General features: G+C 35.8%; 1 protein-coding gene across 3 annotated transcripts in view; it reads left to right on the forward strand.

Moving 5' to 3' along the window:
* The window catches only part of ESRRG (estrogen related receptor gamma), a 658,508-nt gene that overhangs the window by 117,442 nt on the left and 524,317 nt on the right, over nucleotides 1–16,749 (forward strand). Inside the window, exon 2 of one of the 3 annotated variants that reach the window (XM_027871329.1) lies at nucleotides 15,363–15,476. The exons of the other annotated variants lie outside the window; for them this stretch is intronic. The gene's annotated coding sequence lies outside the window, so the exon portion shown is untranslated. The remainder of the gene's footprint in view (nucleotides 1–15,362; nucleotides 15,477–16,749) is intronic. 3 annotated transcript variants of the gene reach the window in all.

Genomic DNA, 16,749 nt, shown 5'->3' on the forward strand with positions numbered 1-16,749 from the left:
GCTGTTGTGAGGATCAAATGAGATAATAATTGTAAAGCGCTTAGCTTTAGCACCTGCCTCCCAAGGTTGTTTTAAGGATCAAATAAGACAATATTTATAAAGCGCTTAGCACAGTGTCTGGCACATAGTAATTGCTGTATAAATGTTAGCTCTTATTATATGTGTATGTTTATATCTATATACACATCTGTATCTACATATCTTTATACATAGCTGTATCTATATACATATCTATGTTTATATGTATATTAGGTTGCAGAAGATAAAGCTGATCTGCTAACTACTTTCACTGATGAATAATTAGACCAAAGAAAAACCCTAATGAGGCCATTAGGACCCGTACTGATTATTGTTCATTTACCTGTTCTATAATTTTATAGATTGGTTTCATACATTTTCCCCAATAAAATAGAGTTTTCAGGCAAACATATGGGAAGGACCAGGAAGGATCCTGGTCAATGAGACTTGATTTGCTCCATTATTGGAATTGGGCTGCACAGTACTTGATGAAGCTGCTCTACTCCCCTCCTAGGTCGGTTCTTACAGTAAGTGGTTCTTCAAGTGCCCTTCACCCCAGCACACAATGAAGCTCTTGTAGGAGTGGTAGTTTAAACTAGGAAAATACTCTATTTGTTACTCCAAAGCACTTTAGTCCTTTAGGACACAGATCGATTGTCAAGAAGTAAAGGGAGCCTTTCCATAATGTGCCAGGGAGCCCAGCTTTATACAGTCTGTTGATCACCGTGACATTCTGTAGCCATTAGACCCACCTGTAGAGATGCAGGTCAGGTGAGCACAGGGTTAATGCTGGTCAAGCTGGCTGAGCTAACTAATGCTGCTTTGTATGGTGGCAGCAACCCCACTGTGAATGTGGCTGAGAAGAACTCATTTGCAGTAAAGCACAATCAGCGTTAAAAGAAATAACCATCAATAAATGGGGGAAATCTTGATTTTAATTTTCTTGCCTCATTGTGTGCATATGAGCAGCTTGCCATTTGCATATGGGAATCCTGTCATAACGGTTTCAGGAAGTGATTTGTTAATAATCAAGTTCTCTGAACGGCCCTAAATCGGTAATTGATATGGGTCTGGATGAAGCAACCTTTCTGCCCGCCTATTTTGGGGACCATTTTTGGCAGGGTTTGGGCTAGAATGAAAACTAGCCATCAGAACAAAATTTAGGACAGCTGGGATGCTTTGCAATGAAGACTTTTGGCTCCACAGTTCAAATAATCACAATAGCAGCTCAATTTAGCCTTTGGCTGGATGGCTTTGGCAGGGCACAATGAAAAATAATTATTTCATGGCCTGCTTATTTGTCCCTTAACCAATAAACTCTCAGACCTCTTCAGGCTTATGTAAATATGCTGCTGTGGGTGAGACTGAGCAATACCATAATATCCCCATTTAGGAAACTGTAATATTTTACCCTGGGGGGGGATAGATGTGGGGGGTGGCATAACTTTTGTAGACATCTATTTAAATAGGAAAAGGAAAAAGTCTGGAAGAAGAAAAAGATCAGAAAATGAGTCCCAAATATCAGCCACAAATTAGGTTTGAATCTTTGCCCTGCTATTTATCACCTGTGTAGCTTTGGACAAGTTATTTAGCCTTTTTAGGCCTTACTTTGCTGATCTGTAAGATGAGGGACTTTGTCCAAACGATCTCACTAAGTCTCTTCTATCTCTAAAATTCTGTGAGCCTCTAGGAAGCAACATGGTACCATGGAAGGCCAGCTAGGTTTGGAGTTGGAAGATCAGGTTTCAAAACTCAGCACTGTGAGCTGGGTTACTCAATTTCTAATATATAAAATGAGATGGTTGAACTCTCTACTGTCTTAGGTCCCTTCTAGCTCTCCATCTATCATCCTAAGATCCCAAGTATAAAAGAATGTGTTTAGGTCTCTTACTTGAAAATGAGGGCATTAGGAGGCAGTATTTTGAGTGAAATAATAAGCAATTGTTATACATGTGCTATAAAATAGTTATGTATATCATTTTAGTGGTCATAAACATAGGACTTTTCCTTTGAAGCTTTCATTACCTGGATGGCAAATGACAGCTCCCAAAACTTTTGGATAGTTCCCTGCCTGAATTTACCTTATTTAGCTGAATATAATATAATTTTGTCTCCATCTCTTGTTTTTCATATCTTTGATCATTTGAATGACACCATTAAGAAGAGGAACAAATCATGGAAACAAGCTTTGCAGCCCCCTTCCCACTTTATGTTCCAATCCATCCTTCCCTTATTTTTTATTTCTTCCTTTTTAGACTATCTGCCCTTCAGTTGAGGTATCTATGAGATTTGATGACCAATTCTTTTTCTGAGAAAATCCTGTCCCTCGTAGGTCTTTTGATTGAAGCACAGTTCTAATGAGACGACTCATATTTTTGAGCCCTTTAGAACTCAGCAAAGCCACTGACTATCCCAGTAACTGTAGCCAAGGAGAACTGGGCAAGAGCGTGCAAATGGTTAATAAAAATCCATGCTTACTCTGGAAAAAATAACTGAGAAGGGGCTTCAGTATCATCTTTATATATGAGGAGTATTACCTTCTTAGAGACAAAGCCATCAGCCAAATAATGCTTCCACACCTCCCATCATTTGTTTCTTCCATCGCTAATGGGAAGGTTCTCCCTGTTTTGAAAGGCCTGCATCAAATCAAACTCATACCAACATCCTCATGATCTCTTTTTAATGAGTGGCACTTCTTTTCAAAGTGTCATTTTAAAAAAAATCAGCAGTCATGTCATGCATCTGGATGAATTTCTAAATGTAAATGAGATTCTCCCAGTAATTTATTTACATTTGTTTTCAGCACAACAAATGAGACATCACGTAGCTTCATAATTTCTCATGACCGAGTCACCAGCATGCAGTGTGTAATTTACCATGATTTAAGATGCTTATCTGTAGGTTCCTGCAACAGTACCTTGCTAGGGCTAGGGCTATTTTTGGATGGGGAGGGAGAAAGGGTAGCTGGTGAGGGGAGGGAGAATCTCTTTTCTACCATCTTCTTTCTTTCTTCTCCTAATCTTGTTCTCAAGTTTTCCACCTAAACAAAAAGCAAGTTCATTTTGGGGTATATTGAAAGAAATGACCTTTCTAACATCTCTGAAATAGGTCAGTTGTGAATATGTGTTTGGTTTTTGTTGGGGAAGTCCTTTTCCCAGGTTTTTCCTTTGAAAAGGTATCAGTAGTTGCTGTAAGGGCTTTGATATGAAGGAGGAGAAGGTAATATTTTTCTTTAGCATTCATGAGCTACTAACCCTAAGTCACAGTTTTCTCATCTGTAAAATAAATGTACAAACAACCAGATTGTTTCTAAGACCCCTAGCAGCTTTAAAATTGTGCATCTAAGTCAGAGATTCTTAACTTTCTTTGTATGTGTCATGGACTCCTTTGGCAGTATAGTGAAGTCTATGAACCCTTTTAAAAACTAATGTTTTTAATGTATAAAATAGAACACATAGGATTGCAAAGGAAACCAATTATATTGAAATAAATATGTAATTTTCACCATAGACCCTTTGGCTGTCTATGGACCTTTCTTTAAGAACCCTTGATCTAAGTCTTCATGGGTCTTGAATCTAATGAATTAGTGAATGTTCTGGTAATGGAATTCTTTTATTTCAGGCAAGGATTTTATTGTTGTTTTCAACAAAGTACTGTTGAATTAGATAATGAACCTAATGGTTAGAAAATACCCAAAGCTGAGGAGGAAAGGGGAGAGGGGAGAGGAGGATCTTCATAAATTAAACAATGTCACTTAAAAACTGGTGACAAGTTTTGTTTTTAGTTTCTTTTTGTTGTTTTTGAAACTGCTCTTACGGCATAGTTTAGGACAATAGGTAATGCCAGGATATATTACCTCCTTTGAAATTTGTAAGTGAATGGTGGAGGGTTAGAAAGTCATTATCTAGTTCCTTCTGGGTCCTTCAGCCTGGAACAGTATTTCGCTAGTGGCATAAGAACAACTGTATTATTGAATCTTATAGTTTCAATCATTGTAGCTAGGGAAATGATAGGGATAGGAAATAAGGACTAGACCTGTGATTTCATTATTATAGGAAACGGAACTCCTACTGGTTTCAGTTCAACACTTTCTTGGCAACTTAAAGAGTCCTAGAGAGGTACCTAGCACTGAGAGGTTAAATAATTTATAAAGGATCACACAGCTAGCATGTCTTCCTGGCTCCAAGACCAGTCTGTATCCGCTGTGCTCTTCTATGCTGTATGCTGTTCTATGCTCTGCTATGCTCTATGTTGCAGGATCAAAGGAGGAGGAGACATAAGAGAAGAAAGGGAGTGGTAGAGGTATGGCAAGAGGGGACACATCCTGACTGGGTAGTACTTTGCAGTCTGGGAAAGTCAAAGTAAATAGATGGAGGATGAATGATGAAGCATGCTGTCTACCTCCTAACAGAGAACTGATGAATTCAGGGCACAGAATAAAATACACACACACACACACACACACACACGCACACACACACACACACACACACACACATACACCTGTGTGTGTTAACATGGCCAATGTGTAAATTTATTTTGCTTGACTATTCTTATTTGTTAGGAGAGTTCCCCCTCCTCCAATTGGGAGGAACCAGTAGGAGGATGAGAAAATGTATTTTTGTCCATTAAAATTTTTATAAAACTAAGGAGACTGAAGCCTGCATATTGCTGTTTTGGTGGAGCAGGTTGGATCTTCACACGGTCACCCTACCTCACCCTCTTCTAGCCCCTTACATATTGGTGTCTCTGTCCAAGTGAGAAGTAGGGAGAAATAGATTCAGGCCTCTTGGGTCATTTGAACATGCATTAAACTATTTTGTGTCAGAGATTGTGGGTCTTACTGAGCTTTAAGATTTTTGAGGTGACAATATGTGACAATCCCATTTCATTGGCATTAATGCTGGGAGCCATTCTGCCTCTTTGTCATGGGAAGTTTTCTATCACTATTAATCCAGGGTTTGGGTCCCCATCAGAACAATACATAATTGCATGGGGAAATAAAGAGAACAACATCTGATTAATGTTTATTTCTTTGAGGGGGATTACAGAGACCCTTGGACAACAGTGGGTCTCAATCCATGGGTCACCACAATCAGGAAAGGTCAAGCAAAGACTGGATTCCCATTTGTAGAGAATATTCTTGTTCAGGTATAATCACTGATCAAAAAGCAGTTATTAAGCATTTAATGGATGCCAGGCACTGTGCTAAGTGCTAGAATACAAAAAACAAAATGAAAATCCCTGATCTCAAAGAACTTACATTCTTTCTGAAGAGACAGCATGCATTAAAATGAGCATATAGAGAATAATTCCAAAATAAATTACGAGGTAGTTCAGGGTGGGCCCTGCCAGTTGAAGGATCATTAAAGGCTTTGTGTAGAGGGTGATGTGTAGGCTGAATCCTGAAGGGTAAGGAATTCTCCCAGATAGAGATGAAGAGGGAGTTCATGAGGTATGGCCAGTGCAAAAGCATGAAGGCAAGAAAGATTCAGTGTCCTGTGAGTCAGCGTTGTATAGTAGAAGAAGCAATTAGATTGCAATCAGATGACCTGAGTTTGAATCTCAGTTGTTACTTACTACCTGTGTAATCTTAATTAAGGAAAATGGACCTCCTTTTTTTGGCTGTAAAATGAAGAATTTGTACTAGATGACTTTTATGGCCAAGGCCAAGATTTATTGTCTTTACTATGAAGTTACTGTGATAATTTTTTTCAAAAGAGGAATCACTGAGTAGAGATTAGATTCACAAAATTGGGCATTATTTGGTTGAACAAAGCATTCTCAGTACACTATTATGATTGACTTGCCATTATCCACATGTGACACTCATCCTGTGGATTATCTCAAGGAAATATTGAATTTAAATGTCCTACTGTTCTCCTTGTCTCTTTTCTACCTTTGAATCACCACACCCCTAGTTACCTCCCACCACCACCATTGTGTGATAGCCTGTATTCAAGGAGCATTCAAGGAGCACAAAGTAATTATGAAACTGGCCTAAGTACAATAACATTTGAAAGGTAATTTTAAAAATTAGGTTAAATACTCCAAATCGAAACAGATTTATAAAAAAAAAATTTTCCTTGCCACAGCCCCTCTGTATTAGCATCAACAGTAGGGGGAAAGGAATAAGCATTTATATAGCACCCATTATATGCCAGGCACTGTGCTAAGCACTTTACAAATATTATCTAATTTGATCCTCAGTAGAGCTTTGAAAGTTGTGAACAAACTACAGCATTGAGCCAGTTCTTGGTCAGGACTTCCAAAGATGAGAAATTATCATCTACTCCCACACCCAGTGATTCATAGTTATGAGTTAAAAACCTAATTTTTAATATCAGCAAATTAGAAACATTTATTCAAAGCCAGTCTGTGCAAAGAAAATTTTTGAATTCATGTTCCTCAGATGATAATTTGTCTAGTTTCTTCAGTCCTATGCACACACACACACACACACACACACACATACATGATATATATAAAAGGAAATGTCATTTCTGGGAGGGAGGTATGGCATATGAAAGAATCAAGAACATGGCTTTACATTCTTTAATATTTAATCTGCTCTGATCAATGTAATGACAAAACACGATTCTAGAAGACAAATGATGAAGCATGATACTCACCTCCAGACAGAGAGGTGATGGACTCAAGGTACAGAATGAGACATATTTTTGCACGTGATCGATGTGGGGATTTGTTTTTCTTGGCTATGCTTCCTTGTTAAAGGGTTTCCTTTTTCTTTTTTCATTCAGTGACGGGACAGGAGTTGAGGAAAAAGAGGCATTTATGATAAGGTCACCAAAAAAAAGAAGAGAAAAGAAAAGAGAGGGGTCATCATTTAAGTGTTTTTTAAATGCACAAAAGAGAATAGAAAGAAAACCAGAAGGAAACACATTTGAAAGTTACATTTGGAATTTGTTGTATACTTAACAGGAAAAGCAAGCTGAGAATAGGAAGAGGTTTCTGGTTTCATTTACAGTTCTCTTTTTCTGTTCTACTACTTGTATATGGTTATGCTTATTTTATTTTGTGTTTATTAAGTTAAGAATTTTAAAAAAATTTAATCCAGTATACTAAAGGTTGTTAATCTATTCTGTTTCTCCCTCCACATGTATCTCAAAATTCTCAGAATAACGTAGTCTTAGCCCACCAAAGCCTTTGCTTTGGACCCAGCAGGACCTCATATCAACAATATAAATACATTTACTTGTTCTTGGCATTGCTCGGTGTGGGACATTTTTCCCCTTTCCACGGATACTGGACTCAAACAGGTCCCCCTGTATTGTAAACATGGCATACATACTGAATAGGATGGAGTGCTGATTAAGGAAACTCCTTCCAAATGGGATGAAATGCTCTTAGAGAACTCTATGTACCTGCATCCCCTACCTCCTTCCCTCTCCTCCCTCCCCACTCCTTCATATTCTAAAGTAGGAATGCTTTGCTAAAATGCTAGTTACTGTTTTGGTTGATAAAGAAAGCCTCATGAAGAGTAGATGAGATTAGTTTAGTGAGCTAATGCAATGCAAGAGCTAGTGAATGTCTTTTAGGGACATTTCAGATTGAACACTGAGCTGGTTAGGAAATGGAGACTTTGGCAGGAAAACCTCACTGATCATTCTGAATTTTTATTCATTTTTTCTCAATTTAGAAAAAAGTCTATCAGGAACTTCTTTTCTCTTTTTATGTACCTTTAGGATTCTTCATTTTGGTAGAAAGCTACAGCATGAGAATTCTTGAGTTCTCTTAATAGCCTGAAAATTTGTATAGTAACTGCATTCTAAAACATTTTGGGTTTTATACCTGTTAAGTAATGACACTTTGCCACCATCCCCAACCTTTCCCTTCCAATCCCATCCATTCTCACATGCTACTGAAAATTTCTCATCAAAATTAATGGGAAGACCTTTAATGAGTCATCATTAATAACTAGTTTTTCTTAATGTAAGTAAATCACTAATTCATGTCAGATACTAAAGCACAGATATCAGCTTAGGTTAAACTTTATTAATATGAAAAACTAGCTAATGTTTTACCTGAAGAATCCTCAGACTAATAGTGGTCTCCAGACCACATTCTAAATCTAACAGGACCAGTATTCTAAAGAATTTAGAGAAGTCTAAAACAAAATAATTATCCAGTTTATCTTTGATCATTACAAGAGGAATCAGACTCCCCCTTCAAATGGCCTATATCTGTCTTTGTTATATGCCTGCAGTACAGCAATAAAGTTGAGGGATTTTGGAGAGACTTCAGAGGTCAGCGATGAAGAGAACTGAAGAATTGGATGGCGAGCTTCGGGAGGAAAATTTTAAGGAATAGGAATCATTTAATATGAATAAGGAAAAGTTGAAGTTCAGCTTAATTAAAAGATAAATGAAATGTTCACATATTTACTATTCTCCTTTTTCTCTGATAATGGGCCAAAGTTGCATCCAGAAAGACGTAGGTTATACATAAGCAAGAATTTTCTGATAGTGAATATTACTCAAGTGAAAGTCCCCTTCTCTTGGCCTCTCTACAGTCACCCTTTGTAGATGCTATTATTTTTTAAGGGCAGCATAATTAATAGTTGTACTTTCATTTATTTTTAATGTGCAAAATGTTGGAGAAAATCTTTTTGATGTGTATATACATATATGTAAAAATGTGGTAATTTATATATTGATAATTTCCACTTTTTATGTCTTGCTTCTGGTATCTTCACTGGTACTGTTAAGATGATGTTGGATGAGCAATAGAAATGACCAACAAAGTGGATCATTTTTTAGTTGGTGTCACACAACTATTGAGTAGTATGTAGAAATTGCCCAGAAATGTAATTAACCATTGGGTAAGGCAACCGAAGTCTAAAATTCTCAAATAAAGAAGCAGCCTTTATCTGTGTGCTATGGTGCCTCAGTGCTTTCGTCCCAACTTCAATTTCATAGCTTATTTACTGCCGAACTCAATTCTAATGCTACCCCCGAAATAAAACTCTCTATCACTTTCTGTTAAAAATGATAGGCTTTATTCTAGAATTTGGAATTGTACTCACAAAGCTGCTAACTTGTGTTTACCTTCTGACTAACGGATACCATTACTAGGCATGTGCCCCAAAACAGTAAAAGAAAGAAGAGGATGAGTATGTACATAAATATTCATAGGAGACTTTTTGGTTGTAGCAAAAACCTATAAACTAAGAAGATGCTTGTCCATTCTGGAATCACTGAACAAATTATGGTATATGATTATAATAGAATTAATGCATCATAAGAAATGAAGGGACAGATTCAGAGAAACCTGGAAAGTGATCTGATGGAGAGTGAAGTGAGCAGAACTAGAAGAGCAATTTGTAATTATAATGAAAAGACAAAAAATTGAAAGATAACAACTCATCTATGTAACAACTAACCACAACTCCAGAAGACAACTGGTAAAACATACAATGAAATACATTTTCAGATAAGGCTAATTTATGGCTGTATTTAGCTTGACTCTGCTAATTTATTCGAAGGCGGGGGCTTTTTTGGAGAGACAAGATTGAGAAGGAAAACATAGTGATAGTAAGTGACACTCCCAAAAAAGAAAAAAATGGATAGATGAATGAATGAATGGATAAAGCATTTGTTAAATGTTTACAATGTGTCAGGCATTGTGCTAAGTTCTGGGAATACAAATATAAACAAAGTGAAAGACGGTCTCTACCCTCAAAGAGCTTATGTTCTCATAGGGGAAGACAAAGAAGGCAAGTCTGGGGAGTCAGGTGATTAATGGAATTTGAAGTGAATATGGATGGCATAGGTACTTCCTCAAATGGAGATTCTGGGAACAAAATCACTAATCAGAGGAGGAGACCATGGAGTTGGTGGGAAGTAATTCAGTAGTCATGCTTGGAGCTAAGCTTAGAATGAGAAAAAGAAAAAGAATGTGAACAAAACATTTTAAAAAATTTAACAAAAAAAGAGAATGACTTTGGAAGGAAGACACAAATCAATAGGACAGCTTTGGAACTAATATGTTGAATTTATTATATTTCTTAAAAATAAAGCTGAATGTAATAGTTTCTTTATTTCATGTACAATCTTTTTTCAGTTTTTTGATATGGAAATGTATATGTTTGTTGATATTTATCAAAACAACAAAAAAAAATTCAAATCCTGAACAAAAATAGACTTTTTTTGAGTTCCCATTTTTTGAAGCCACTCACTGATGTTTTATTTTTACTGTACTGTATGAAGGCATATCATACTGAATTTTATAAGTAAAGTTGAGACCTTCTAATGACAAGAGCACTGGATTTGGAGTCAGGGGACTTTGAGTTCTGGCTCTGAAATTTATTATCTTTATGACCAGGAGAAAAAAACTTAACTTCTCTGTAAGTTCTTTTTTTAAGTTTTTTTTTCCTGTTTTGTTTTTACGTTACAAATATTTATTGGTTACTCCCATTTCATGAGAGATCTCTTGTAACAAAGTGAAATAATTAAGTAAAACTAATAATGTGGTAACCTCATCTGTAAGTTCTTACATTTCACATCTGTAGTATGCCCCTACAAAAAAAAATATCAATTTTCTCTTCTTCTCCCTCCCCATTCCATTGGAAAAAAAAGAAAAGAAAAACAAATTTCTTGTAACAAAATTCAGAATCAATTAGATAAATTCCCTTAATGACTGTATAAAATATGTGTACATTCTGTTTATTAAATCCTTCACCTCTCTGTAATGTTTCATCATCAGTCCTCTGGAATCATAGATGATTATTATATTGATCATAGTTCTTAAAGCTCTCAGAGTTGTTTTGTAATGTTGTTATCACATAAATTTTTCTTCTGGTTCTGCTCATTTCATTCTTTTCAGTTTATAACATTCCTCAAAATTGTCCATTTTTATAATATTGATAATCGTAATATAAATTGTTCTTTTGGTTCTGTTTATTTCATTCTGCATCAATTCATATAAGTCTTTCCATGTCTTTTTGAAATCATCTGTTCTTTTTTTTTTACAGCATAATAGTATTCTCTCATAGTCATATGCTATAGGTTATATTAACTCATTCCTCAATTAATGGGCACCTTCTTAGTTTCCAGTTTCTTGCCATCACAAAAAGAACTGCTATAAATATTTTTGTATGTAAAGAATCTTTCCCTCTTTCTTTGATCTTTTTTGGATATCGGCATAATAATGGTATAGCCATGTCAAACAACATGCAGTGTTTGGTATCTTTTTGTGTACAATGCCAGATTATTTTCGAGAATGGTTGTAGCCATTCATACCAACAGTACACTAATGTGCCTATTTTCCTACAGCCTCTCCAGCATTTATCATTTTCCTTTTTTATCATCTGTTAACTCTGATGAGGATGAGGTAGGATTTCAGAATGGCTTTAATTTGCATTTTTCTAATAATTTGGAACATTTTTTCACATGGGTATAGATAGCATTCCCTTAAGAACTGCCTGTTGAGATCTTTAGAACGTTTATCAGTTACAGAATGAGCATTTATCTTATGTTTGTATCTATTCCTTGTGTATCTTGAAAATGAGACCTTTATCAGAGAAATTTATTGCAAAGATTATTTCCCAGTTGTTTCCCATTTAATCTTTGCTTTATTAGATTTCAGTCAATATTTATCAGCTACTAAGTATGTGCCAGGCACTGTGCTAAGTGCTGGATTTGTATGTGAAAAACTTAACTTTTTCTTTAATCAAAATTATCCATTTTTATTTTCTATAATCCTCTCTATTCTTTCTTTGGCTATGAACTTTTCTCCTATACATAGATCTGATGGATAAGTTTGCCCTGGTTTTTCCGATTTGTTTATGATATGACCTTATATGTCTTAGTCGTATAACTATTCAGAACTTATCTTTGTAAAAGATGTAAGGTGTGAGTTGTCGGTATAAATCTAATTTCTTCTATACTGCTGGCAAATTTTCTCAGCAGTTTTTGTCAAATAGTGAATCCTTATTTCAGTAACGTGGGTCTTTGTGGTTATTGAATGCTCTAGGATACCATGTATGTTCACTTCTGTATGTTGGGCACCTAATCTGTTCCATTGATCTCTTTATTTTTTTTTAATCAGTAACAAATTATTTTAATAATCACTATTTTGTAGTGTAATTTGAGATCTGGCACTGCTAGTTCTCCTTCAATCCTTCTCTTTTCATTATTTCTCTTGAGATTATTATCTTTTCTAGTTTTAATGAGTAATCCTTCAGTAATTTGATTGGCATGACAATGAAAAAATAAACTAAGACAGTCCCTGCCCTCAAGGAACTTATATTCTAATGGGCTAATTCAAGTATACCTGGATAAATGGAGTTTCTGAGAGAAGTCTTCCACCAGTTGGGGGGGGGACCCTAGGTCTGAAGTGTGAGTTCCAAGTCTGAAGCGATCTAATATGTATGGTGGAGAAGAGAGAGGAGTGTAGCCTTGTGGGAAATGAAAAGTGTACCTCGATTTCAGTAAGACACATGACAAATTCTGTCATGATGTCCTTATGAATAAGATAAAGAAATATGGCTTAGATGATAGGTAGATTCAGAACTGGTTGAATGAGCATGAACAAAGAATTGTCATTAGCAGATTGATAGCAAACCGGAGGACGTCCAGAGGAAAGTGATCAGAATGGTAAATAGACAAGAATCTATGCCATGTGAGGATCTGCTAAGGGGGCTGCAGTTGTATCATTTAAGATAATATTTATGGGGACATGAGAGCTGTCTTCAAATATTGGAAAGGCTGTCATTCGGAAGAGGAAATATTCTTGTTATACTTGGCTACAGAAGACAGAATTAGGAGCAGAAGTGGATGTATCAGAGATAATATTCAGCTTATGGAAAAGTGGATGTTTCAGAGATAATATTCAGCTTATGGAAAAAAAGCTTTATAACATTCAGAATTGTTCTTACATGGTATATAGGCTGCCTTGGCTGGTGAGCAGGGGACTTCTCATCACTGGATCAAGCAAAGGCTGAACTTTGTAAAAGAAGTGGTAGAACAAATTCTTGTTCAAATCTGGGTTGTTCTAAACAACCTATGAAGTTTCTTGTAATCCATAGTCTTCAATTTGGGGACCTTGGTTTCCATATCTGTAAAATGAGAGGATAGGACCAAGTTATCTCTAAGGCCCTTCCCATCTCTAACTTCTATTTCCTGCCATCCGTTGACTCTACAATCCTAAGTGTTGGATATCTAAGTATAGTATTCTTGTTTCTAAATGGATTCTGAAAAATATGCAGCACAATTGAAGACTTTGTGTCCTTAATGACATTAATCAAATTCATTCCAAAATGGAATAAAATGACAAGATAACTAACATTTGGAAACCTGTGTTCAGTGTAGTAACTTGAAAGGGAAGATAAGGTAAACCTAGCTCTAAAACCATCTGGTTTGAATTAGTAGGTATGCAAATGCTGTGAGGTCCCCATAATTCCTATTCCTACCCCTGGTATTAGCATGAGTCTTCCCAAAAGAAAGAGCAACTGTAGTCATAGTAAGATTTTGGTAGTGCTGTATTTAGCCCTATATTTTTAGTGTCTATAATGCAACAGAAATTTTGCCATTAAGAATCATTTGAGATGCAAATAGGGCTTAGTATCTCTGTATTTAAGATTTTCTTTAAATAGAAAATTCCCCCCTCCCTTTAGCTGACTTCTTTATTTTTTCCCTCTCCTTCCTTCTCTCTTTTCCTTAAAAAAAAGAAAAACAACAACAAAACCCAGTTAATACATTAGTTACTTCTCTGGCCCAAGATGGGGGCTCAATAGGACCCCCTCGTTGCAGTGAAAGTAGAAATAGTGAGATTTTTCTGTCATTGAGTTCTTAAATGGTAAATCTGTTTCTGATTAAAGTAACTTGGGCCATAGGAAGAAAAAGGTAATACAGACCCTCGTGGCCAGCTGTTAGCCGATACAAGATGAACAGTGAATATAAAGCTATGCTTACTCGCATACATTAACCTCTTATATTCTATATATCTTTTTGATTGTTGGAAGAAGATGCCTCTATATGCATGTGTGTATACACACATATTTATAAATTAATAATGTATAAACCAAATTAATATATATACATATATACTTCTACTTACTAAACTAACATATAAGTATATGTAACACTAATACATATAGCTAATAAATACATAAACCAAATGAATATGTGTATGTTATTTATGTTATATATAATTTGTATATATTTTCAGATAAAATATATATTTATAATGTATAAATTATATAAATTTATATTATATGCAATGTATATATAGCTAATAAATATATAAGCCAAATAAATATATGTATATGTTAATAATATATTTATTTGATTTGTATATTTATTAGCTATATATAATTAGTGTTATGTATTTATTTGGTTTATATATTTATTAGCTATATATATTAGTGTTATACACACTTATATGTTAGTTGAGTAAGTAAAAGTGTGTGTGTATATATGTAAGTTTAGTTTATAGGTTGTTAGTTACATATATTAGTGCATACACTTAGCTTAGTTAGTAAGTAGTACTTCCATTAGACACCACCTCCACAGTGAAGAACCTTCCCTGAATTTCCATCTAGGTGCAACTATTTATTCCTCTCCTGAAACTCTCTTAGAGTTCTCTGTCTAGATCTCTCCTTTGCCTCCATCACACCATAGCTTGTATTGCACTTAGCTGTGCCCTGTTCATCTTAGTAGAATGTAAGCTTTTTGAGGTCAGGGATGATGTCATCTTTTGTCTTTGTACCTGCAGCATCTTACATGTGGTAAGTGTTGAAAAAATGTTTTATTGAATTGAATCAGGAAGACATAATACTTCCTGGGAGGTGGGGGGAAGAGATGGACTTTTAAAGATCTTGCGTGGAATAGCAAAATAAATTATATGCAGCTAGAAGATTGAGCCATTCCTAAGAAAGTAAGTTTATGGGTTCTGTGTATTTTACTTTCCCCAAACTATGAATTTCATTCAACCTCAGGTGTCTTAAATCTGATGAAATACCAAGGAGGAGAAATTTTCTTTTCCAGCAGGGGTCTGGATGATAGCCCCTAACAAATGCAAAATTTGACATTCATATAAAAGAGAGCTAAACAAGACCAATAAAAAGATGCTGGAAATTGACTGCAGCCAGAGGAAAAAAATACAAAGTAATGCAAACAATCAGCCATTGCACTGTTTACTGAAATCCAAGGGCTGACCTATAAGGCAGTGCTGCTACTTTCTCTTGTTATTTAGAGTAGCATAGAGAGGTTGATGTAAAGAAAATGGATGATTGGATCTAGGTTCATAGGAAGCGGAGTTTAGAAGAGGGTCACTCTTCATTATTTGTAGAGCATCTTATTCAATGGTATTTCTTTTTTTAGTGCTGTTGGGAAAGTGTTCTGCATTCAGTAGCATTGTTGGCTGTCCCCTGTAATGAATTTCTGGAGAATGAAAGCCCTGAAAACCAGAAGAATTGAGGCCTTATTAGTATTTTGGTGAGTAGGGCCTATATCTTATTTTAATCTTATATCTAGTTTTCTAGGAGGCTAGTAAAAGGTGGGAAATAATGAATAATTTTAACAACGAAGAATGGAACCCAACTTCAGTGCCTCTAGAGGGTAGATAGCTCATTTGTTCATCTTTTAATATTAGGTTTGTATCTTTATGGCCTCCTGATATATTTCTACAAATATAACAATCTCAAGAAACTGTCTAGTAGCTATAACCATAATGGGATTTGTACGTAGGTTGCCTAAATCTTAGCTTTGGGTTCAAGATGGAGATTTCCTCAAACTGACCATGTAATCTTTGTCTGTTCAACTCACTTTTCTTATCTGCAGAATAGACATTCTCAGTTTCACAGGGAAACTGAAGAACAAATAACCAAGGAAATAAGGCAGTGTGGAAAGTATTTTATCATTCTGGAAATAGAATTTATATAATGTAAATATATGTATGTATACATATATATGTGAGACAGTACAGTATAGAATGGAAAAAATCACCTGATGGATATAATGGGAATGCTAGAGAAGAGGCTCACTGTGAAGTTTGCTTTTAATTCTGGGGCACATACACTATTTTAAAAATACCCCACAAACCTTAGCTTGACAAAAGGAAAGTGTAAAATAAAGCCTTAGTCTCTGCGTTGACAGATATTTCCATAGCAACCTGACTGTCACTCAACACCCACTCCATCTAGCTTCAGAAAACACCCCCAGAAATAAATGTCAAAAGTCTTAGGCAGGTTCCAAATTTAAATCAAACTTTAAAATAAATTAAAATAAAAAAACCCTTAAACACCCCCAGTAGTCACAAAATTTTGAGAAAGGCAGGGAAATGGATGGCAAAGCAGACAAAAATCAGGTTCTCTTTCTGTAGATCCAAAGACTCAAAAGGGTAAGTATTATCTCATCTTTTCCCTCATTTATGGCATTGCCTGAGCCAAGCAATGACACACCTATGGACACACCACCTACAACTATTTCATAGCTTTTTCTGATGCTTTCAATGCTAGAATTCATTCTTATTCACTCTTGGTGGTTTCCCCCAAGTCAGATGTTAGCTGCCTTTTCAAAGTGCTGTGCCAAGATTCTGAGTCTTTCATTTTGTTGTGCCAGTGGTTGGGAAACAGGGTGCTGATTTTGAGTTTAATGCCAGTGTGCACATCTGACTCCCCACTGACTCACAAGTAAAGTATCACCTGCTACCAACACTCATTGCCAGCAGCTGATCTCACGGGGGGGGGGGGGGGGGGGGGGGGGGGGG

The sequence above is a fragment of the Vombatus ursinus genome, unplaced genomic scaffold (assembly GCF_900497805.2).
Source record: "Vombatus ursinus unplaced genomic scaffold, bare-nosed wombat genome assembly UNPS02014798.1, whole genome shotgun sequence".
Taxonomy (NCBI): Eukaryota; Metazoa; Chordata; class Mammalia; order Diprotodontia; family Vombatidae; genus Vombatus; species Vombatus ursinus.